Genomic DNA, 25,862 nt, shown 5'->3' on the forward strand with positions numbered 1-25,862 from the left:
TAGCAAAAGTTTTAAAACTCTTTAATTCTTCTAAGTAAATTTGACAAATACGTACAATCCAACCTTCGACCAGTTCAAGCGTATACTTTTTCTTTTCTTCTATCAAATTTGTCATGTCACCCAAGGTCATATGTAAAGCCAGCTAACTGAAAACATTTGCGTTAAGTTGTGCAAAAAGTTGAGCACGCTTTAATTGAAAAAATAATCACTAATACAATTAGGCAAGAAGGGGACAAAGATAATCCTGAGGAGCTAGAAATATTTTGACTTCAACAAGAAGATATTAACAAGGTTTTACATACGTACCCAAAAGCTCCAAGGTGTGGTATCAACTCCAAAAAAAAAAAAAAAAAAAAAAAAAAAAACATCCCAAACAATAGTATAGAAATGTTTTAGTCCATCTAAAACCTTTTCTTATCTTTTTTTTATTTTTTATTTTTTTTGTGGCCTTGTTTATTATTGTGCTTATTAACAATTACTACTATGTCGAGGCGAGTTTCTTTACAATAGGACCAAGAAAAATAATAACTTATTACAATGTGCTATTTATTTCTCAACCCAAACTAGGACCAAAACTGTTTACGGCTATAAATAAGTTATTCCTTTGTATAGAGAGGTCTTACTGTAGCATTCACAGCTCTTATAGCTTTTTATTGAATTATTGAATCTCAAAGAATACTTACATTATTGAAAGGAAATACAAATGCGGAAGGAATTGAAATACAAATACATAAAAAGGACAATTATCCACTTAAATGTTTATAATCAACAATAAATTTCTTTTAATTCCTTCAATTCTTCTTAAGCAAATTTTTGAACCAATGTGCTGAGAGTTTTGGGTGTCTTTTTAGCCCGTCATTATAATCCACGTAGTTTAAACCAAATCGGACGGTGTATCCAGAATCCCATTCAAAGTCATCCAACAATGTCCATGGAAAGTATCCCTTCACTTTCGCACCATTTCTGCACACAAATACATAAATGTTCAAATGGATTAGGTCAATATAATGATTAAATAACAATAACTTAAGAAGGCTAGGCAGTATATAGCCTTAATTAATTTGTTAATAACTACTTACTTGATCGCCGCTTGAAGGTAACACAGGTGACGGTAGTGGTAGTCAATTCTATTGGTATCATGAAGAGCCTCGTCAATTGATAGTTCTGGATTATTCAACTCTGATACACCTACGTACATATTAATGCACAAAAAATTAAATTTAGTTTTTTCCTCTAAAAAAAAAAAAAAGGGGTAGTTTCATTTTACACCATTATAAATATGTGAAACTTTTGCATTTAATCAAGGCTTAAAAGTATGTATGACATACCATTCTCAGTAATATAAATGAGTGGATCATTATATTTTTCCTTTGTGTAGAGCACAAGATCGTGAATTCCTTTTGGATATACATATAACCAATCTGAAGCAGTCTGCAACACCATTTCAAGATAATACGTTACTGTTGGGGTAAAAAACTAATCCTCCAAATGCAAATAGCACAAAATAAAAAATTTGATGTATACCTGTGGACCAATAAGTACTCCATTAAGCTCAGCTGCCACAATATTTACAAACATTAGAATACAATTGGTGTAAATATTAGAATATAATTAATGTAATTAAGAAGTCAAACTAGGTCAAGAAGAACAAAGAACTTAAGCTATTGAAAGTAAGTTTCCTTTCGCACTCACTTGTAAGATCAGCTTGAGGGTCTGTTAAGAAGCTTGCCTGTAGTGAATTGTTCTTCGGTGTACTAGTTGCGTATCTAGCAGTATAATAATTTATTCCAAGAAAATCAAACGATCCGTTTAGCAACTTGGATTGTTCTTTTGTGAATTTTGGCAATCTTTTTCCAACAATTGATCGCATGGTGTGTGGATAGTCACCACTTGTTAACGGATCCAAAAACCTACAAAACATGAAAATTCCAAATATTAGCCTAATTAGAGCATTATATATAAAGAGTAATGCTAGCTAGGTTGTATCAATGTTACAAGTCATAAGTAAACGTGTAATTGAGTTTATATATAATTTATTAAGACACTTGCCATCCAAACATAAAATCCAAAGATCGTAAGGCAGCATCTTTATCTTGCTTTGACTCCGAAGCAGGCTCAAACCAGTATGTCACCAATGTTATTCCTATCAAGCCTTTCTGAGATGCCTGCCCAAAAATATGAATTTTTGTTGAATAAATAGGAGTTATAGAAAAAGATACAACCTTTAGATTATCTTACTACTGAGAGTATTCCCTCTTGTATTAGAACTCAATAATAATGATTCATATAGAATTCTCAATTAGGAGCCAATATGCTGACCCAAAAAAAAAAAGAAAAAAATTAAAAAAAAAGAAACTATTATTGAACCTGATATCTATTCTTGTACAATTCTACAGCTGCTCCATGAGCAAGAAGAATGTGGTGTGTCACCAAGTATGGTTCAATGGCTGAATCTCCACCGGTGCAGTTTAGATTTTGCCAAGAAGAGCAACGTCCTGGTGCTAGAGTCCCAACAGCATAACCCATGCTACTAAAAGTATATGGCTCATTTACCGTGAACCAGTGCTTGACTCGATCACCAAATTCCTTATAACAAAGTTCTGCATAGTCTTTAAAATGATCCCTGTAGATACAAATTTATGTTACGTATATCAGTATGTATTTTATCAAATTATCAAAGAGAAAATAAATTTTGTTCACTTACACAATACGAGGGCTTAAGAAACCACCATATTCATCTTCTAAAGCTTGGGGAACATCCCAATGAAAGAGTGTTACAAACGGCTTTAAACCTGTAGTACATGATCAGTAAAATCAAATTAAAAGTCTAATTGAATGATGTTCTAAAAATTCATGTAATAATTGTTTAAGGTAGGATGATTAACCATTTCGTAGGAGTTCATTGATGAGATTGTTGTAATAATCAATTCCTTTTCTGTTAATGCCACCACTTAATGTTCCATCTAATTAGAAAAAAAAAAAAAAAAAAAGAGGGTTAACCAGTAGATAACTCGATCACATTACTTTAGTTAAAAGTATATAAAGAGAATAATTTTCTTGTAGGAAAAATAATTCTTATGCACAATATTGACATTGGTCCCAACCAAATATGAGGATGTGGAGCAACTTACTTGGTAATAATCTGGACCATGAAATAGATAATCTGTAAGCATCCAACTCCATATCCTTCATAATCCCCACATCTTCCTAAAATGACAAAAGTTTAAAATTAAATATTGAGGATCTCATTATCTATTGTCCTTTTTATTTTATTTTTATAGAGGCTCCAATTTAATATGTTAACATGTGCCCTTCAAGTATAAAGGGTCAAGAGACAAAGTTATGAGGTTTTAGACCTTATAGCGGTGATATTGATCTATAGCGACGTCTCCGTTACTGCCATCAGCGATTTTTTCTGTAGTCATTCAAAAACATAATGGTGAAATCCATATCATGTGCAAAGTACTTTATATGCGTGCGCACTGATGATGTATATACATATATTGTACATATCACATGACCACGTACTATTCGTCTCCCAACAAAGTGCATGGTTATTAGAGAGGTTGGAGTTTACTTGTCCTCACGAAGAAAAGAATGAGGTGCTATTTATACTCCTTTTGAAATGAAGTAGCTAAAGTTTTCATATTATCAATTGATTAAATCACAGACCTGGATGTTTGTGGGTGAAGGTATCCCATATGCTTGGGCCTCTTCCATCTTCTTTTACTGCACCTTCATACTGAAATATACACACATGCATATACGTAAGAGTACTACTACACACGCAAGGAAGATGTCAACATTATAATTCATGCATGGATGCTAACTGCATGTATAAAATACACCAAAAATATGGTAAATAATCCCAAAAGAAATATATAAATGTGTGTGTGTGTGTGTGTAAAATACATATATATACAGACCTGGTAAGCTGCGGAACCTGTGCCAAATATAAACCCTGGTTCAAAACTGCTGCGATTGAGAAATTCGCAATGAACAGGTGGATCTGTATTAGTTGCTTTGCTATTTGTCAATGCAAAGCCAATGAGTAGCAGCACACCAAAGAGCAAAGATCGTGAATATTTCATTGCCATAACTTGGGAGTTTTGATATCGATCGAGATAATTAATTAAGTTATCTCCTCCTGGAATATTGCATGGGGTTTATATAGAGAAAGGGAGGAAGGGATATGGTGTCTACGTACTAGCTCATGAGAATAGTAAAGGGTTAAAAATTGTAAACAAAATTGACTTTGAAAGCCCTAGTTTAAAGACCAAGTCATGAGAATAGTAAAGGGTTAAAAATTGTAAACAAAATTGACTTTGAAAACCCTAGTTTAAAGACCAAATCATGGTCTGTAGTTTAAAAGAAAGCACGTTTCATGTACCCAAAAGTTGCGTACGCACGTAAAAGAATGGATAAACCTATGAGGAATGCACATACTCTTCAAATTTTATATTGTGATACTTCATTTCCTTAATCTTTATTTGAAGATCATCTAAACAAAAATAATTATTTGAATTTGAGATCGTTTAGTCATTTAAATATATGAACCCAATCGATAGTGTTGATACTAAGTAAAAGATTTATAATGAACTATTCATTTTATTGACATATTTGGATAACTACATAGCCTTCAATTTGAACAGTTTTTTGCATATATGATATTCAAATTCAGATTAAAAAATCAATAACTTATACTATATATATGAAAATACATTATTTATAAAAACAAATCATTCCTTGAGTTGAAAAGTAAGATAATATAGACAACTGTACGATCAATCTCATTTTAATTTGCAATGATCAATCCTTGAGTTACCCTTGAGTTTTCCTGCAAAAGAAAATGTTAACTGCATTAGGAAACAAAGAGCCATTTATCTGCATGTTTATATGATGTATGTCCCAATGTTGAAGGCATAACTTTTGAAGTTGAATATGGAAGATTAGCAATAGAGACTTGTTCAAACAGTAGAAAATTACTTGAGCCAACAAAAAAACAGAAATTTATGACCACTATTCTTTACATAAGTAGTAAGCGATAAGGATGAAGAATTTAATCTTGATTTTTTCTTCTTGTTAGAGTTTTAGTATTGAATTGGTAAACCCAGTGGTTTTTTGAAATTGTCTTTCCACTCTAATTAAGAAGGCATCAAAATAGCTAGGTTCTCAAGTTGGCTATTCCTAAAGATTGTGAAAGGATTCCATTGGGGTGGTTTTTTCGAAGGTTTGGACACCCTTCAAAGTATAGTAGTTACACATTCTTCTTGCTGGTACAAGAATGAGAATAGTAAAGGGTTAAAATTTGTAAACAAAATTGGCTTTGAAAGTCCTAGTTTAAAGTCCAAGTCATGGACTGTAATTTAAAAGAAAGCACGTTTCATGTACCCAATAGTTGTCTGCGTACGTAAAAGAATGGATAATCCTTGCGTTCCACCTATGAGGAATGCACATATTCTACAAATTTTATATTGTGATCATTTAGTTTCCTAATTTTTATTTGAACATCATCTAAACAAAAAGAATTATTTCAATAAAAGATTTATAACGAACTATTCATTTTATTGATACATTTGGATGACTAAACAGTCTTCAATTTGAATAGTTTTTTGTATATATGATATTCATATTAAGATTAAGAAATTAATAACTTATACTACAAAAATACATTATTTATAAAATTATTCCTTGAGTTGAAAAGTAAGATAATGTACACAACAGTTCGATCGATCTCATCTTAATTTGAAATAATCAATCCTTGAATACTCTTGACTTTTTTAGGGAAAGAAAATGTTTTCTGGATTCGGAAACAAAGAGTCATTTATCTGCATGTTTATATTATGCATGTCCAACTGTTGATGGGCAAAACTTTTGAAGTTGAATATGGGCGATTAGCTACAGAGACTTATTCAAACAGTAGAAAATTATTTGACCCAACAAAAAGGTAGAAATTTATGACCAGAATTCTTTACATAAGTGCATAATCGATAAGGATGAAGAATTAATTAATCTTGATCTTTTTCTTCTTGTTAGAGTTTTAATATTGAATCCGTAAACCCAGTGGTTTTGTGAAATTGTATTTCCACGCTAATTAAGAAGGCATCGAAATAGCTAGGTTCTCAAATTGGCTATTTCGCTCCTAAAGATTGTGAAAAGATACCATTGGGGTGGCTTCTTCTTGGTAGTACAAGAAATTGATTAGTTGTTTCAAGAGACTGGTTTTTATTAGCTTACATCTATTTATTTTGATTTAATATTTTTCATTTATATATATTTTTACAATTCAAAAACACAAAAGTTTGACCCCTCTCTAATTTTTCTAATTTTTTTTCTTTATTTGAATTTTTGGGACTTATATTGAATTTTAGTGTGTCTCACAACCTGAAGGAATTGGGAAGGGGGGTCATTTCATTTTTGGATATAGAACGAATAGGTTCAGGATATGAGAGAATTAAGGATACCCACCAGAAAGACTAATCCAAACCATAATGATGTGCCGGAAAATTAGACCTGGCATTCGTGTCGTGTTTCTCGTGTTCGTGTCGTTTTCGTGTCATACCCGATAGCTTAACGGGTCGTGTCGTGTAATACCCGTTAAAGTAAACGGGTAATATGACCCGACCCGAAATCAACCCGTTAATATTTTCAGGTAATATGACCCGACCCGTTACCCGTTAAGAAAAATATATTTTAAATCAATAAAAATGAAAATGAAAAACATAATTTGACCCCAAAAAAATGTAAAACATAATACTAAATCAGTATATGCATACTAAATTTCGGAGTTGACCCCTTAATGAAAGTTGTAAAGCTTTTTATTACGAGTGATTACATTTTTCACACTTCTACAATAATTATTATTATTATTAATTTTATTAATTTTTCACTAAAATAAATAACATTGTTCATGAGATTTGAAGGGTTTTAAAAATATAAACGACCATGTAACCTTGCCAATGGAACTCAAAGCTTACATGTTATTCCTTTTACAAAATCCTCAATTTTCATAGATCATCATGACATAAGATTTTGTGGTATATATCCACTTTTGTAAATATTTTAAATTGATGATCAAATTAGTTCATTGTATTCATATAGGATCAAGGAGTGTAGCTGTAAAAAATCATCAAAATCAGAGTTAAAATAACCGTTAAATCGTGATTTTTCGTTTATAACCGTCGAAACATTTTGTCTCATTACTTGATCTTTGAATGTTTGTTTTTTTGCAATTTCTGGCGTATGCGATCTCGAAGCATATATAAACATGTTTGATGGTTGGATCATTGAAATTAGTTTCATATGATGCGTATCCCATCAAAACGATACATTAACTAACACTTAGAGTTTATTTATATTTTCATTAAGTATAACATAAGATTTTGTGGTATCCACTAATGTAAATATTTTAAATTGAAGATCGAATTCATTCATTGTATTCATATAGGGTCAAGGAGTGTAGCTATAAAAAATCATCAAAATCAGAGTTAAAATAACTGTTAAATCGTGATTTTTCATTTATAACCGTCGAAAAGTTTTGTCTCATTACTTGATCTCTGAATGTTTGTTTTTTGCAATTTTTGGCGTATGCGATCTCGAAGCATATATAAATAAGTTTGACGGTTGGATCGTTGAAATTAGTTTTGTAGGATGCATATTCCATCAAAACGATAAATTCACTAACATTTAAGAGTTTATTTATACTTTCATCAAGTATAACATAAGATTTTGTGGTATCCACTAGTGTAAATATTTCAAATTGAAGATCGAATTCATTCATTGTATTCATATAGGGTCAAGAAGTGTAGCTGTAAAAAATCATCAAAATCAAAGTTAAAATAACCGTTAAATCGTGATTTTTCGTTTATAACGGTTGAAAAGTTTTGTCTCTTTACTTGATCTCTGAATGTTTGTTTTTTGCAATTTTTGGCTTATGCGATCTCGAAGCATATATCAACAAGTTTGACGGTTGGATCGTTGAAATTAGTTTCGTAGGATGCGTATCCGATCAAAACAATAGATTCACTAACACTTAAGAATTTGTTTATACTTTCATCAAGTATAACATAAGATTTTGTGGTATCTACTAGTGTAAATATTTTAAATTGAAGATCGAATTCATTCATTATATTCATATAGGGTCAAAGAGTATAGCTGTAAAAAATCATCAAAATCAAAGTTAAAACAACCGTTAAATCGTGATTTTTGGTTTATAACCGTCGAAAAGTTTTGTCTCGTTTCTTGATCTCTGAATATTTTTTTTTTGTCAATTTTGGTGTATGCGATCTCGAAGCATATATAAACAAGTTTGACGGTTGGATCATTGAAATTTGTTTCATAGGATGCGTATCCCATCAAAACGATACATTAACTAACACTTGAGAGTTTATTTATATTTTCATCAAGTATAACATAAGATTTTGTGGTATCCACTAGTATAAATATTTTAAATTGAATATCGAATTCATTCATTGTATTCATATAGGGTCAAGGAGTGTAGCTGTAAAAAATCATCAAAATTAGAGTTAAAATAACCGTTAAATCATGATTTTTCGTTTATAACCGTTGAAAAGTTTTGTCTCGTTACTTGATCTCTACATGTTTGTTTTTTGCAATTTTTGGCGTATGCGATCTCGAAGCATATATAAACAACTTTGACGGTTAGATCATTGAAATTAGTTTCGTAGGATGCGTATCCCATCAAAACGATAGATTCACTAACACTTAAGAGTTTATTTATACTTTCATTAAGTATAACATAAGATTTTGTGGTGTCCACTAGTATAAATATTTTAAATTGAAGATCGAATTCATTCATTGTATTCATACAGGGTCAAGGAGTGTAGCTGTAAAAAATCATCAAAATCGGAGTTAAAATAACCGTTAAATCGTGATTTTTCGTTTATAACCGTCAAAATTTTTTGTCTCGTTACTTGATCTCTGAATGTTTGTTTTTTGCAATTTTTGGTGTATGCGATATCGAAGCATATATAAACAAGTTTGACGGTTGGATCGTTGAAATTAGTTTTGAAGGATGCGTATCCCATCAAAATGATAAATTCACTAACACTTGAGAGTTTATTTATACTTTTATCAAGTATAACATGTGACATCCCGTCCCAAAATTCATATTAACGTACGTGTGAAATTACGAATTTGCCCCTAGTTCGTTTTCGTCATGTTTTTGGTTACTTGGTGTGGTGTTGGCATGTGTTGGGCCACACACACACACTGTCACTCCCACTCTCACTGTCTCTCTCTCTCTCTCTCTCCTGAGTTCCCTTTCTTCCCATTTCCCTTCCCCTCTCACTATTCACGTACGGACACACCCACAAGCACTCTAAACCTTAGCAGATCGAGGGAACCAAGGACACTGTCGAACTCGTGAGGTAGAGAGGAGCACGATCGTACCATTTTCAGGTGAGAATCCTAACGTTTTCACGTCGATTCGAGGTGGTCCGATTTGAGTACTGTTCATGCAAATTTAATCTAGCACATTTTTGGGATTTCTAAGCTCGTAGGTAGCTTGGTGGTGTCACGAGGAGCTCAGGAGTACTTCGTTGGACGAATTTGGACGTCGGAATAGCTTGGTTCGAAGTTGGCCGGTTTTTGGAGTTTGGAGACAGGTATGATCGAGTGGTTTTTAGCCTTTAAAAGTAGTATATTGTGATTCTACTAGTCCTAAGCTTCATTTTGGTTCAAGAAACGTGAAAAATGGTGTAGAAACGAGTGAGAAAACGAAGTTTGAAGTTTTTCCAGTTTTCCGGCGCCGACGACGGCGCTGGAGCCTCGCCGGAGGTTCACCGGAGAAGGTGACGGAATATTCCGTCAAGTCTGACGGAATATTCCTGACGCCGTTAATGGAATCTGTCAAAACTGACGGAATATTCCTAACGGCGTCAGTTGACGCCGTCAGCGTGCCAGGCACGTGCCTGCGCGTGTCCGGCGCGTGTGGCCGTTTCTTGGCCGGCGCGTGGGGGCGCGTGCGGCGGAGGAAAATTTTTCTAAAAATATGGTTGTGATCCTGAGGTTGTGTAGAGCACGTTAGTATATTCATTTGTCCAATTTGAGCAATGTATGAGAAGTTATTACGAGAAGTTGGTTATGTGCTTTAAAATTGACGTTTTTATAGTTATTTCGCATATAGGTGATACGTATCCCGAGGACGAGCGTGGTCACTCGAGGCAGGGGGCTACGACCCTTCCACATATCAGTGAGTGGGCTTTTGGTTCCGACTCGTGGGCAGGTTCAGTTATTGAGTTTGAGATTTGAGCTCTATATGCAGCCGTACAGGTCACGTTAGGTGACTCCGGCTACCAGATTATATGTTATGATCATGATTTATACCTGAGCACTTGCATATCATTATGAGATTTCGGCATGGCATATTATTGAGCACATGGCATATATTTGAGCATGATTGACATACCTATATACATACGTATATATGTTTATTTTCTGGGAAGTATACAGGTTTTACGGCGAAGGGTTAGAAAGTATTTCTATAAATGGCTTTCGAAAGATTTGTTTTTGCCCACTCACGCTTTTGTTTTGCGCCCCTCCAGGTTCTAGTTGCTTAGCAGTTTCGGTGGTTTCCCAGAGGGCATTCCCGGCATTTCTGACAGACACTCACCATTGTAGGGTCACCTTCGGGTGTACTATCGTCGAGTCTTTTCTTTGGACTGCTGTAGTCTTACTCTGAATTCGTGTTTCACTTACGCTAGCACTTGTTTTAGTACTTTGTATGCTAGTTTTTAAATTATTCATACTTTATATTACTACTTTATTAGCTTCCGCACGTGCATATGGCTACGTCACCTCCGTGTGATAGCCAGCACGCCCTGATCTCGGGGTGTGTCATAACATAAGATTTTGTGGTATCCACCAATGTAAATATTTTAAATTGAAGATCGAATTCATTCATTATATTCATATAGGGTCAAAGAGTATAGCTGTAAAAAATCATCAAAATCAGAGTTAAAACAACCGTTAAATCGTGATTTTTCGTTTATAACCGTTGAAAAGTTTTGTCTCGTTTCTTGATCTCTGAATATTTTTTTTTTTGTAAATTTTGGTGTATGCGATCTCGAAGCATATATAAACAAGTTTGACGGTTGGATCATTGAAATTTGTTTCATAGGATGCGTATCCCATCAAAACGATACATTAACTAACACTTAGAGTTTCTATGGGTTAAATATTAGGCGGGAAATGGATGGATATAGGCTGCAAAATTTCCCAAACATTAGGCGGGGAAATGGATGAAACTCTTGAAATATTAGGCGGGAAATTAATTATTATAATTTTTTTATGTGTTTGGTATTTTTATATTACTTGATATTTTTATTTTTAATGTGTTTTATGATTTTTAATCTCAATCTTTGCCTATAATATACTATAAAAATAAATAAATAGATAAAACTTAAAATTTAAAGTTTATATAGAATAATAATTAATAAACAATATATACATATTCATTATATCTATTGCATTTTATAATAATTTTTTTTTAGTAGTTTAAAAAATTAAAATCATCAAAATAGCATTTTTCTTATCGTGTCGAAACAGGTTACCCGCGTGTTACTCTCGTGTAAACCTGTTAAGGACCTGTTATTAACGGGTTATTATCGTGTGACCCGATAATGACCCGATTAGTTATCATGTTGACCCGAAACCCATTATTTTCGTGTCGTTTACGTGTCGTGTTAACGGGTCGTGTAAGAAATTGTCAGGTATACGGAAAATAGAACATTGTTACCCGATCAACCCTCAGGAGAAGCAAATGCAACATCAACACTAATCAGTAAGATTAAAGAAGTAGCAATTAATGCAAAAACAGCCAATAGGGAAGCAATATTCATGTTCGTAATCCTCCAATCTACCAACAAAAGAATTATACCATTTGATCCCTTTATCAACCAAAAAATTGTACACCTTATATACTTCTTTTGGGCAACCCTCTCAACAACTAAGAGATCCATTCGAGGAACAAAGGAAATAGTTGAAGTATGGATTCTCCCAATATTGGGAGGATTCGTACTTCAATTGAGATGATAACAAATCATTTTACCTTTTTAGTTGGAACATTAGGCAGTTCTCGAAAAAAGATAGCGAAAAATATTATTTCTAGAGTTGAGACTAAAAGGAATGTATGAACCAATGCTTCCATAGATTCGATCGTGGTTTACAGTTATAGGTTCCATACCTGTTTATTTGGGATCGTCTCCCGGATAAATAAAGAACAAGAGTCAAAGAAAAGGCAGTGATTCAAATCAAGATTTATTTGGTACCCCATCTAAAAATCACAAAAAAAAAAAAAAAATGAAAAGTAACAAGTAACAACGCATATTGTATCAGACTACTTGTCTTCTTGTAGTTGGATCTCCAAGTTTTTGGAATGCTCCAAATTCCAGTTGAGCATCTAAATCTGGAGCAATACCAGCAAAACCATCTCGAAACAAGGTTCTAGCTCCATGCCAAATGGATTTATTTTTTGTCCCATAATCCCCCATTACTATATATATTGTGAAACATGTCATCTGTTTGTATTTTTTTTTTTTTTTTCAGTCATTCGTTTTATTATTATTATTTTTTTTAAGCATAACATAATATAGCATATTTGTATTTTTTTTTTTATAATATAAGATATTCTTCCTTTAAGCATCCTCAGCTCTAATTAATTATAGATTTCCTTTGATCTATTTCTTCCACTTCATCGAAAGATATATCTTTCAATACAATAGTTATATGACAAGTGGATTTACCTTTGTCTAGTGTACTACCACCAGATATTATGGAGGAATCCACGGAAGATGTTTGTTTACAATCTAAAACTGTTGGACCAAATGATGAGGAGAAGAATGAGACTATTCAATACATAAGAAAAGATGATAAGAAGGGAAAAAAGAGAGTAGCTGACTAGGGCGAATTGAGAAGAAATAAGTCTGATAATACAGGAAAAAAGTTTGGTCGAGATGACATGTCATATATGACAACTAAAATACATAAAAACAAATATAGATGTGTACTTGATGTCATAAATGCTAATTATATTATATATTTACCCGCTTAACTTTCTGTTTGCAGGAATCAATAACAAATTTTAATGTCTTTTCACAAGACGAATGAGGCAAACAATATGAAAATTGAGCAAGACTTTCTTTTTGTAGATTTTTCGCAAATGGAAAATTGGAGGTGCGGAGAATGCACATGATATTTTGGCATTGTGCAACACGAGGAAAAAATTGGAAGGATTTTTTTGTTTTGTTTTTGTGGCAAATTTTGTGCACTCTAGAAATTTGAAGTGGAGGTTGCACCATTTTCTTTTTGAATTGTGCTATCTTAAGTTAAAATAACTTGTAGTTGTGTTCATATATTATTAGAAAAATGGAGACAAGACTCTTATTGATTATTAATTCATCTTCTTTATGTTAAACTACAAAATGACGTACACACATAGCATAAGAATAAAACCTAACAATCTGTTTGGATGAAAATAATTTATATTACTAAAGAATTTTAAAATGATGGAAATTGAAATGACAAAATTTTATTATCTAGAAATTGTGAATTTGCTTGTTTGATTAACCTAAAAGAACAATAGAAATGAATACAGAATTTGTTATTTTTAAACTCTCATTTATAGAAATATGAAAATAACATCTATTTACATGAAACTAAATTTAAGAATTGAAGGTACCAAATTCTAAGTTTTTTTTTTTCCATGCCAAAATTCTAAATTTATATGTCCTCCTCTAAACATAAGGCTGGCTTGGGATTGCTTAATTTTTTTGAAAAAAAAAGTTGGAACCATAAATTGTGTTTGGTTGGAAAAAAGAGTTTTTTTTTTCTTCAATTGTGGATCAAAAACAATAGAAGGCAAAAGTAGGTTAGACTCTAAAAGAGCATTTTTTTTTCATAGAAGAGCGTAAAAATTGTCAATTAATGAAACATTTATGCTGACAATACTATCCTTTTCTCCTATGCTTCGTTCAATTTCCACCTTTCCCTATTTCTCTCGCGCTTTCTCCTCTCCCTCTCATCTGGTTCGGGCATAGACCCATCTATCCTCTTCATCTCCTCCGGTTCAAGCACTCTTAACCAACAACAGGTGAGTTTTCTTTCGTTTCAATTTCTAATTTGCTTATTTTGACAATTTATTGTTGGAATATTGAAATATTGAACTGATTCAACTATAAGTCATTTTCTTCATTTTTCTGCAATTGATTTTTGTTCCAAAATGATTGAAATTTGCTGATTAATTTGGTTAAATTCTATTTTTAATTAATTTCTGGGACTTGAGGTGGATTAATTTCTTTGGTTAATTTGGTTAGAATCGTTTTTTCCCGTATAATTAGTTGATTAGTTGGAACTTAGTTCGGTGATTAGTTTTTGGATGATACTGGAAGATTTGATTGCTGCTAAATTAAATTTACACAGACATGGATCCTCTCTTTCACGTGGTATCAGCGAAAACATGTCTGCAACATAAATTTACACCGGCATCTGGATAGTGAGCTTTTCAAAAGTAGTTTTTTTATTTGGACCAAAAGATAAAAGAATAGTATGAGTCGCATGAAATGGAAGATTGCAGAATCATAGTAAGCATATGATTTTGAGCAGGCAATGAACATTTCAGAGCCTTATCTCTAGCTCATAAGATCAACTCCACCCCTATCCACTTTGCGCCAGCACCCAGCGCATTTATCCACTTAATTGAACAGTAATAGACCCAAAGAACAGTAATAGGCCAAAGCATCTCCACCCCAAAAAAAATGTGCTGGCACCCAGTCTAAAAAATGCGCTGGTACAAACGATCTCCACCCCTACAAAATGCGCTGGCACCCAGTCCATTTAAAATATTAAATAATTTTTTTATAAAATAATAAAAAAAAAAAGTTTTAATTTCGGATAGGATTTTTAGCCAATCTCGTCACGCCACGTGTCATTATCCGAACGTACTATTTTTTGAATAGATTTCCCCTAAGATTTTCAACCAATCCCGACAATCCACGTGTCACTTCCTGTTTACAATAATTTAGGCAAGATTTCGATAAGATTTTTAACCAATCTCGTCACGCCACGTGTCATTATCCGAACGTACTATTTTTTGAATAGATTTCCGCTAAGATTTTCAACCAATCCCGTAGTGCCACGTGGCATTGTCCAGAACCTCATATTCTTTTTTTTTTTGTCCATATAAACCCTACATCCCTACATCCATCCTCACACTAAACTCAATCCTTTTTTTTAGCTCAGAATTCTTCTTTATCGTTTTCAAATCTTGAGTTCTTACAATGTCTTCTTCAAGGAGAGCGTATAAACAGTTGCAAGAGCAGCAGAAAAGGTTGTTGGCACAACAGGAAGAATTGATCAATCTTGACCAAGGTGGAGGTGGAGATGAGGCCTTCGCAATGGAGGAGGATGAGGATGATCACCATAGAAGGCGGAGGGCCTCACATTCCCGCCGTATCATGGAAGCTATGGGTCAGATAGCCAAACCCAGACATGCGGCAAACATCGATAGAAGAAGGGAAAGACGAGGTAAAGATCTCTTGGAAGATTATTTTATTCCCAACAGCGTTTTCCCTGATCATGTTTTTAGACGTCGTTATAGAATGCAACGAAGTTTGTTCGCTAAAATCATGAGTGATGTCTGCAACCATGATCCATATTTTGTGCAAAAAGATGATGCTTTTCATGTTCTAGGTCTTCTTCCTGAGCAAAAAATTACGGCTGCCTTGCGAATGCTTGCATATGGAGCATCTGCAGATCAAGTGGATGAGATCGCAAGGATGGGTAAAACATCGGTTCTGGAGTCCCTGATGCGGTTTTGCTCTGCAATTGAAGCCCTCTACACCAATGAGTACCTTCGGCAACCCACGACAAGGGACATGCGAAGGCTTCTGAGGAAGGGTGAGATGCGAGGCTTCCCTGGCATGATTGGAAGCATCAACTGCATGCACTGGACATGGAAAAACTATCCAAGTGCGTGGCAAGGAGCTTATGGCGACAGAAAAGGAGCCAAAAGCATCATTCTGGAAGCGGTGGCTTCTTTTGATACATGGATTTGGCATGCTTTCTTTGGTGTTCCAGGAGCTCAGAATGACCTAAATGTCCTTGCCCAATCTCCAGTGTTTGACGAACTGCTACAAGGGCGTGGGCCGAGATGCACATATTGGGTTAATGGTAATAAATACGAGGGACCATACTACCTTGCAGATGGTATTTACCCAAGGTGGTCAACATTTGTCAAAACAGTGCCACACCCGCAGAGTGAAAAAGAGAAACACTTCGCAAAATGTCAAGAAGGGTGTAGGAAGGATGTCGAGCGTTGTTTTGGTATCCTGCAAGCTCGTTGGGCCATTGTCAGGGTTGCAGCTAGAATGTTTGATGTTGAGGCTCTTCGATCCATCATGATGACGTGTATTATTCTCCACAACATGATTGTTGAAGACGAGTATGATTATGATGCCGTCGATGAATACGAGCCGGATCTGATGAACAACTCAAGAACACAAATCTACTATGCTCATGACCGGACCGAAGATCCCGTGCAACACGAGCCGTTGGAACGGGATGGACGTTACAATGAATTGATCGTTCAACGATACACTTCATTGCAAGAGCCATACTGGCACATAGCCCGCCAGAATGACTTGATTGACCATCAGTGGAGATTGCACGAAGGCGAAGATAATTAAAATAAGGCTTGTGGTTGAAGAATAAAGTTGCCAAAATAGAGTTAATTTCTTGATCTATTCATCTCCCAATCGGAGGATTTATATAGGAATACAAGCAATGATGATCAGGTATGAAACCAGTACAAGAAGTCATAAAAACACTGCTGTGAAACTACTGCCTATACCTAACTTTACAGCTTACAACTACTTTATTAATTACAATGGAAAACATGTCTGATTTCCTAATTCTTTAGTCAACAATGGCTGATTTAGTTAACAAGTCTACAATGGCTGGCTGCTACAAGTCTACAATGGCTGGCTGCTTCAGTTAACACTTCCCCTCAAGTTGGTGCATAAATATCTTGAATGCCCAACTTGCTGAGTGAAAGATGGAAAATCCTACTTGACACTGCCTTTGTTAAAATATCTGCTAGCTGATCATCACTCTTCACATAAGGCAAGTTAATGGTACCATCAACCAACCTTTCCTTAATAAAGTGCCTATCCATTTCAACATGTTTAGTACGATCATGTTGAACTGGATTATGAGCAATGCTAATGGCGGCTTTGTTATCACAATAAAGATTTGATGGCTTTGTAGAATTGAAACCCAATTCTCTCAACAAAATCTTGAGCCATAACAATTCTTGCACGCCGTGTGCCATACCTCTAAATTCAGCTTCAGCACTGGATCTAGCCACTACATGTTGCTTCTTACTGCGCCAAGTAACTAGATTTCCTCCAACAAATGTAAAGTATCCAGAAGTCGATCTGCGATCAGTTACTGACCCAGCCCAATCTGCATCAGTGTATCCTTCAACTTCTTGATGTCCATGATTGGAAAACATCAAGCCTTTTCCAGGAGCAGACTTCAAATACCTGAGAATGCGTTGTACAGCATCCATGTGGGCTTCACTTGGCCTATGCATAAATTGACTCACCACACTTACAGCATAGGCTATGTCAGGTCGTGTATGAGACAAATAAATCAACCTCCCAACTAATCTTTGGTATCTTTCCTTGTTAGCCGAAACTTGATCAGGATAGTCTCCTAATCAATGGTTTTGCTCAATTGGTGTGTCTGCAGGTTTACAAGCTAACATCCCAGTCTCAGTTAATAAGTCTATAACATATTTCTTTTGAGAAAGAAAAATGCCATGCTTTGATCTTGCAACTTCAATACCCAAGAAATATTTCAAAGTACCCAAGTCCTTCATTTCAAATTCCTAGGCTAGATACATTTGAAGTTTTTGAATTCCCTCGACGTCATTACATGTAACCACCATATCATCCACATAAACAATTAAGGCTGTAAGTTTACCTTTATCATGCTTAAGAAATAAGGTATGGTCAGCCTGAGTTTGCTTGAACCCATAATTTCTCATGGATTGAGCGAACCTGCCAAACCATGCCCTTGGTGATTGCTTCAATCCATACAAGGACTTTCTCAACCTGCATACTTTGCCAATATCACAAGTGGTAGTGAATCCAGGAGGAAGATCCATGTATACCTCTTTATCCAAGTCTCCATGTAGAAATGCATTTTTCACATCAAACTGTCGTAGAGGCCACCCCAGATTTGCTGCCAATGACATAAGAACCCTAATAGTGTTGATCTTTGCTACCGGCGCAAATGTCTCTTGATAATCAATGCCATAGGTTTGAGTATAACCTTTGGCTACCAATCTGGCCTTGTACCTCTGCACTGAACCATCAGCTTTATGCTTTACTGTGAACACCCATCTACACCCAACAGGTTTCTTGCCTTCAGGAAGTTTAACCAGTTCCCAAGTGGAGTTTTTTCGAAGAGCTTCCATCTCTTCAATCATAGCTTTTTTCCATTTTGGATTTTTAAGAGCATCCTGTAACTTATTAGGAATTGAGATTGATGACAATTGGTTTGCAAAAGCTATATAAGAGTCTGACAAGCGATGAGATGAAACAAAATTAGATATGGGATATTGAATACCCTTTGTAGAAGAATAACCATAACGAACAGGGGGTATCCCTCGATTTTCTCGAATAGGATAACGAGAAACAGACTCATGATGTGGTTCATTTGGATCAGCACAAACAGACTCATGATGTGGTTCATTTGGATTAGCACTTAATGAAATCTCATGATTGGACTCATCAAATATAGTAGGCTGAAGAGAAGGAGAATGAGTGGTTACCTCAGGATAATTCGTATGAGTAGCAGCTGATTGGTCAGAGAGTTGGTCAATGAGGGGATCTATATGTGGGTGGTCTATCTCATCAGCACCTTTTTCTTTTTCTTTTCCTTTATCTCCCTTTTTTCTTGTCCTCTCATACACCTTCAATATTTTTCCACTCTTTGCCTCATCATTAGGCAAGTTTGGACCATCACCGGCATCAGACAAGTGTTCATCCGAAGAATGCATACCACCAATGTCAAGTGGCCACTGCTCTTCCTCCTTACTCCCCATCTCCCCCTGAAGAGAAGTGACCGAATCTCCCTCTGAAAAATAAGCCTCTTGTTCCTGAAAGGTAACATCCATAGAGACAAAAATTTTCCCATTGGGAGGATAGTAACATCGATACCCTTTCTGAGTAGCAGAATAGCCAATAAACATACATTTGATGGCTCGAGGATCCAACTTATCACGATTTTGCATGTGGACATGAACATAGCAGACACAACCAAACACTTTTGGAGGAATATGAAGGCGTGAAGGAAGAGAATGATACTGGGAAAGGGTTTGGATAGGTGTTTGAAATTGGAGAACACGTGATGGCATGCGATTGATAAGAAAAACAGCTGTGTGAATGGCATCACCCCAAAAACGTTTAGGAACATGCATAGCAAAACATAAAGATCGAGCCACATCCAAGAGGTGACGATTTTTACGTTCTGCTATACCGTTCTGTTGAGGAGTATGTGGACAAGATGTTTGATGAATGATACCTTCTTGTTGAAAAAATGTTCCAAGTCCATAATTCAAATACTCTTTCCCATTGTCAGATCGAACAACTTGAATTTTAGCATTAAATTGGGTTTGAATCATTTGATGAAATATTGGAAAAACAGACATAACCTCACTCTTACTTTTTAGTAAGTATACCCAAGAAACTCGAGTGCAGTCATCAATGAAAGAGACAAAGTATTTAGCACCAGTATGAGTAGGAATATGAAATGGTCCCCAAACATCAGAATGAATAAGAGAGAAAGGAACATCACTTTTATTGGAGCTTAAAGGAAATGAGACACGATGATTTTTAGAAAAGATGCAAGTTTCACAATGGAAATTAGAAACCTTGACTTTAGAAAATAAAGAAGGGAATAGATATTGCAGGTACTGAAAGGAAGGATGTCCCAATCTTTTGTGCCATAACCAAATTTTTTTAGAAGCTTCAACTTGTTTAGCTTCCACTTGACAACTGTAACTTGTCTTCTCACAATCTGGTGGTAAGTCCAAGTAGTATAGACCTCCCCTCTCTCTACCATGACCAATCAACGCTTTCGTTCGAATATCCTGAAACCAACAATGAGTAGGAGAAAAGATGGCAAGACAGTTTAGTTGATTTGTAAGTTTACCAATGGAAAGCAAATTGTGAGAAAGATTAGGAACATGTAAAACAGATGAGAGAGATAGGCATGGTGTTAATGAGATGGAGCCTGCTCCAAGCACTGGAGTGGAAATACCATTAGCAACTTTAACGGTATTTAAAGGTGGAGTAGTGTGAGAAGCAAACCATGAAGAGTTATTGGTCATATGGTCAGAAGCCCCCGAATCAATGATCCAAGGTTTATTTGGAGCACCAAATGTGGTGTTCAAGGCAAAACCAAAGTTACCTGCGTCGACTAAGGAAGTGGAAGCAGTAGTAGGAGAAACTGAGTGAGCAGATTGATCTACTCGAGGCACGGAAGGCGTTGGTGTAGACAGGTGTGCTTGTGATCCAACAATGCTTTTCTTTTGATTTTCCTTCTTTTGAACCCACCAATCAGGATATCCATGCAACTTAAAACAAGTGTCTCTAGTATGCTTATCCTTGTCACAATAAGTACACTTCCTTGTATCAGTAACTTTAGATCCCCCTGATCGAGAATTCGAGACTCCACGGGGAAATCGAGACGGAGCAGCTACCATGGCTGATCCTTCCACTTGTGGGCCAACCAACATAATGGTTTGTCTACTTGCTTCAGCATTCACAAGAGCATAAGCAGCACGAACAGATGGCAAAGGTGTTTGAGTCAAAACTTGACTGCGAACATGATCTAAATGAGGATCAAGGCCAGCCAGAAAATCATACAATCTTTCTTCTGAAATTTCTGTCTCTTGAGCAGCAACATCATCAGCACATTTCAATTTTCCAGGACGTAAGAAATCTATTTCTTGCCATGTTTGCTGGAGTTTACCATAATATGCAGATAAAGGCTCACCATTCTGGCGAGTCGCCAGTGCTTGACGGCGAAGTTCATATAATTTTGATGCATCTTTTTCAATTGAGTAAGTTTGGGTAACAGCATCCCAAACATCTTTTGCAGTAGAGAGTCGGAGAAGCCAAGATTGAACCATGGCATTCTCTTCCTCCCATATAGCATACAATGCATCGGCTTCTGCTGATGCCTTATTTTTTCCACTGACATAAGACCATTTGCCTTTGCCAGTGATGTAGATGCGGACACTTTGGGACCACGAGGAATAGTTGGACCCATCCAACTTGTCTGGGGTGATATGCAGAGACATATCATTTTGTGTAACAGCAGCTGAAACAGTGGTCTTGGAGTCACCCATTACTACTGCAACAAATTCTCTTTATTGAAACAATAGAGTCTCACTGAGAGGGATGCAGGAACAAAATACAAGGAGGAAGAGGCAATGGCACGGGTTTGTTGGGTGATTCCAACGGGTATGGTTTATAGGGTATGGGGTAGTTATTTAAAATTTTGGGTTTATAGGGTATGGGTTCGTGGAGATATTGCAAATGGACAGAAGATGAGTAGAGATGCAGCGGAATGTATATGGTTAACAAGCTCAATATGGGTAGTGATGTTGGCAGATATGGCCAAAGAGAGATTGGATTCGTATGAAAGTATAAGGCCTGCTATTCTGCAGGTCTTATGGGGTAGATGGCAGTAGTGCCAGTAGGTTAATTAGAATAGAAACTCCTTTTGGATCAGAATGGCTCTGATACCATGCCAAAATAGAGTTAATTTTTTGATCTATTCATCTCCCAATCGGAGGATTTATATAGGAATACAAGCAATGATGATCAGGTATGAAACCAGTACAAGAAGTCATAAAAACACTGCTGTGAAACTACTGCCTATACCTAACTTTACAGCTTACAACTACTTTATTAATTACAATGGAAAACATGTCTGATTTCCTAATTCTTTAGTCAACAATGGCTGATTTAGTTAACAAGTCTACAATGGCTGGCTGCTACAAGTCTACAATGGCTGGCTGCTTCAGTTAACAAAAGTGTATTGTTTTTTAAGTAATCTTATTTAGTGTGTTTTTTTTTTTAAGTTTAAATGGTGAGGTTATGTAATTTTATTTGGTATTTTTTTTTTAAATGTTTATTTGGTGAGTTTATGTAATCTTATTCAAATATTTAAATAAAGTACAAAAATTACATAAGAAATTAAATAAAGTTCTAAAAGTAAATAAGAAATTACATAAGAAAGTAAATAAAGTTCTAAAAGTAAATAATAAATAACATAAGAAATTAAATAAAGTTCTAAAAATAAATAAGAAATTACATAAGAAATTAAATAAAGTTCTAAAAGTAAATAAGAAATTAAATAAAGTTCTAAAAGTAAATAAGAAATTACATAAGAAATTAAATAAAGTTCTAAAAATAAATAAGAAATTACATAAGAAATTAAATAAAGTAGTACAAATAAATGCGAAATTATACAAAGTCTGTGGAGTTAGGATATGTGGTGCTAGGATCTTGGTTGCTAGGATTTCTGTAGCTGGAACCCCCTTGACTTGTTTCGGCATCTCTTGCACGCCTCCTTCGCACGACATCTTTTTTTTCTGATATCCAAAAATATTTTGAATTCGGAGACAGTCCTACTAGAGACTTGTTCATAGTGTCACGATCTGTTTGAGCCATCCTTTCTTCTCTAAGCATCTCATTCTCTCGATGAAGTGCTTCTCTAATCATCTTGTTCTCTCGATTAACTATTTCTCTTTGTCTCTCAGCCGCCGCATCACGAGCCTCAGTAGCTGCAATAATTGCTGCCATAGCAGTAGCTTTTTCCTCATCTCTAGCCTTTTCCCATGCCATGTTCAGTTCACCTTGACGAGTAAGTTCCTCCATATATTTAGTGTAGTCATTTTTGGAAGAACTACCTTTTTTCTTTGATGCCTTTTTACCTTGAGGCCTGAGGGACTGATGAGTCGGTTGGGTCTCTGGCACTTGTTCAGGCGTCCCTTCTATGTCTTCAAATGTGTTGGCTTCTTGTTCGGCTGTGTCTGCTTCTGGCGAACTGTGTAGACCCATACCGTGCATGACAACTTCTGGACCGGTTGCCACAATTTTGTATCCAGGGCAATCTTTTACAATTTGCCAACATTCCCATTTGTTGAATGATTTGTTATGGTTCTTTGCATTGTAGAATGCTTGTGCTTGTAGTGTCTATAAAAATGTGGGATAAGATAGTATTAAAAAATACGGGTGTAACACAAATAAATAAATTAAAATATTGATGGACGTGGAATGCATATAAATTACATAGAAATTACATAAAATATTGATGGGCGTGGAATGCATATTACATAAAATTACATAAGAAATTAAATAAATTAAAATATTGATGTGGTGGAATGCATATAAATAAATAAAAATATTGTTACCTCATCTGCTAAACTTGTCCCACTACGCAGATTACCAGAAGCATGAGAGAGGGCGTTTGTCCAACAAGTAAAGGATGCGTTGATTTTTTTTCCAACGACCTTGAAGACCTTGACTAGATTTGGCATCTTTTCCATGTACATCTTTTCCATGTACATCGCAAAACGATTTCATAATTTTACTCCACATTTCTCGCTTATCCATCTCATTACCCGTAATCGGGTCATGAGTAGTGCGAACCCAACATTCACACAACGTAACATCTTCACTGAGCTTCCACGAAGTCATTTTTTTCTCTCAAAGTGTACAAAATATTCAAATGTAGAAAGTGTAGAAAGTGTAGAAAATATTGAAATGTGGTGTAAGGTGGAAGATGAGGGTTAGGTATTTATAGAAAAAATTAATTAATTTTTTAAAATTTTTCTGTATTTTTTAAAAAAAATTTGACAATTTTTAATTAATTTTTAATAAATTTTAATGTTGTAATTAATCTGGACCGTTGGATTTGAAAAATAATCAAATCCAACAGCCAACACGCTGCCAGGTGGCCAACGGTCAAATTTCTGACCGTTGGGCCTTTTTTTTTTTTTTTTAATTTTTGGTGAAAAAAACGTGAACCGTTGATCTGTGATCGGACGGTCCAATTTAAAAGTGAAATTTAAATTTTTTTTACTGTTGGAAATCCAACGGTCTACAAAAACTAGCCGTTGGAAATCCAATGGCTCTGAGGAGGGCCACGTAGCCCTCACCCGGTCGAACCCAACTTGGCCTGCACGCGGGCCCCACCGCCTGCAATTGCTGTTGGCTACTCGCGGGATGGAGAGCGTGTTGTGCACGCGCCAGGGAAATGGACCGGCCTTTGGGTCTGTCCATTTTGGGTTGGGCTCCTGCCTGGCACGAGCTGGGTGCCAGCCTGTTTTGCGGGCTGGAGTTGATCCACTTGGTGCCGGTCCATTTTTTTCACTTGGTGCCGGTCCATTGGGCACGGGCTAGACATGCTCTAATTACAATTATGCTATGTAAGTCTTGATGATGTTGTGGTTTTTTTTGCTTTATTGCGTGACTTGTTGTGGTCTCCATTCCAGATCTATATACACCATATAGCTTCTGAACTTTGTGTCTTGTTTTGCTCTATCATTAAAATTCAAAGTTTTCAAACCCTTTCATTAGTTTTCCTTTAATATTATATATATAAGGATGGCAAAAAAGGTGGGAACTTCAGCAAGAGCTCCACATGGTACATGCAATGATCATAATATATCCGTATTCAGTGAGTTGTGCATCAAGGATGTTGAGGTCGGACGTCGTCTTGGCCCTCACTTTAACAAAGAAAGATCGGCAAATTTGATAGAAAACTTTAGGAAAGAAACAGGAAATTCTTATAGTAAAGCGCAATTGAAAAATAAGTGAGATAGACTACAAAAGGATTGGTAGTTGTGCAAAAAACTAATTGGGAAAGAAACTGGCCTAGAGTGGAATCCAAGCAAAGGAACAGTGGATGCCTTTGATGAATGGTGGAATAATAAGATTCAGGTATGTTCACTTTGCATCAGTTATGATGTTATTCTAGTTATAGTAATCATAAACTACATAATAACAACATTCTTTTTTATTTGTAGATAAATCCTGAATATGGAAGATTGCAGAAAGGCATCACTCCTGAGTTCGAAGAAAAGTTGGATAGGATGCTCTCAAACAGCGTTGCTACTGGTACAAATGCTTGGGCACCTTCATTTGGTGCACTACTACCAAATAGTAGGGATGACTCAACAGGAAATGTTAATATACAAAATGAATCTATTGGATCAGATGATGAGGAGAGTGCACTACCGAATCTATGAGAAAAGGTGCTAAGAAAGGAAAAAGAAAAGAGCTGAAGGAAAAAGAAAATAGCTGACCAAGGTGAATTGAGAACAAGTAAGTTTGATAGAAAAAGGAAAAAGGTTGGCGATGTTGCAAAATTGTATGGTCAAATTGACCGCCTTATTGGTGGAGTAGAGGGTAAGAGCACTATGAGGCAATTGGTGACAGGCACTAGTATTCCTGAAGTTGTGCAGGTTGTTGAACCGTTACCGGTTGTGAGCGTACAAGCCCGTTGTGGCTGTTTGCAACTCGTTTGTTTTTTAATCAAGAGAAGAGAGAGATGTTCTCTATCTTGAAAGATCCTAGTGTGCAACTTACTGGGATGAATTATGAGTTCATCAACCAATGAGGGAGTTGTAGTTTTACAAAACATTCTGGATTTGTACACTCTTAGTCAGATTTTAGGATTATGTCGTAGAATTTGTTTGACACCTTCCTTGAATGTTATTTTGAATTATGAGTTAATTTTTAGATACTTTGTTTTCAATA

General features: G+C 35.5%; 1 long non-coding RNA gene and 1 pseudogene across 3 annotated transcripts; one reads left to right on the forward strand and one right to left on the reverse strand.

Annotated features, from left to right (window-relative positions):
- Positions 1-743: 743 nt before the first annotated feature.
- LOC137725944 (beta-glucosidase 12-like) lies at positions 744-4,121 on the reverse strand (annotated as a pseudogene). The gene is made up of 13 exons (XR_015962142.1): positions 3,927-4,121; positions 3,673-3,742; positions 3,357-3,415; positions 3,132-3,207; positions 2,886-2,963; positions 2,705-2,792; positions 2,368-2,623; positions 2,050-2,165; positions 1,693-1,910; positions 1,525-1,556; positions 1,329-1,431; positions 1,080-1,188; positions 744-963 (listed from the first exon to the last, which is right to left on the reverse strand). The product of XR_015962142.1 is annotated as a beta-glucosidase 12-like (transcript).
- Positions 4,122-13,892: 9,771 nt separating this feature from the next.
- On the forward strand, positions 13,893-25,862 carry LOC137721147 (uncharacterized). Of its 2 annotated transcripts, XR_015962800.1 has the most exons (3): positions 13,893-14,110; positions 24,707-25,043; positions 25,130-25,862. It is a non-coding gene; the product is annotated as an uncharacterized LOC137721147 (long non-coding RNA). The 2 variants fall into 2 exon arrangements; XR_011066608.1 differs by lacking the exon at positions 13,893-14,110 and having other exon boundaries at positions 24,518-25,043.

This window comes from Pyrus communis, chromosome 5 (assembly GCF_041283825.1).
Source record: "Pyrus communis isolate YQ-2024b chromosome 5, ASM4128382v1, whole genome shotgun sequence".
Lineage (NCBI taxonomy): Eukaryota > Viridiplantae > Streptophyta > Magnoliopsida > Rosales > Rosaceae > Pyrus > Pyrus communis.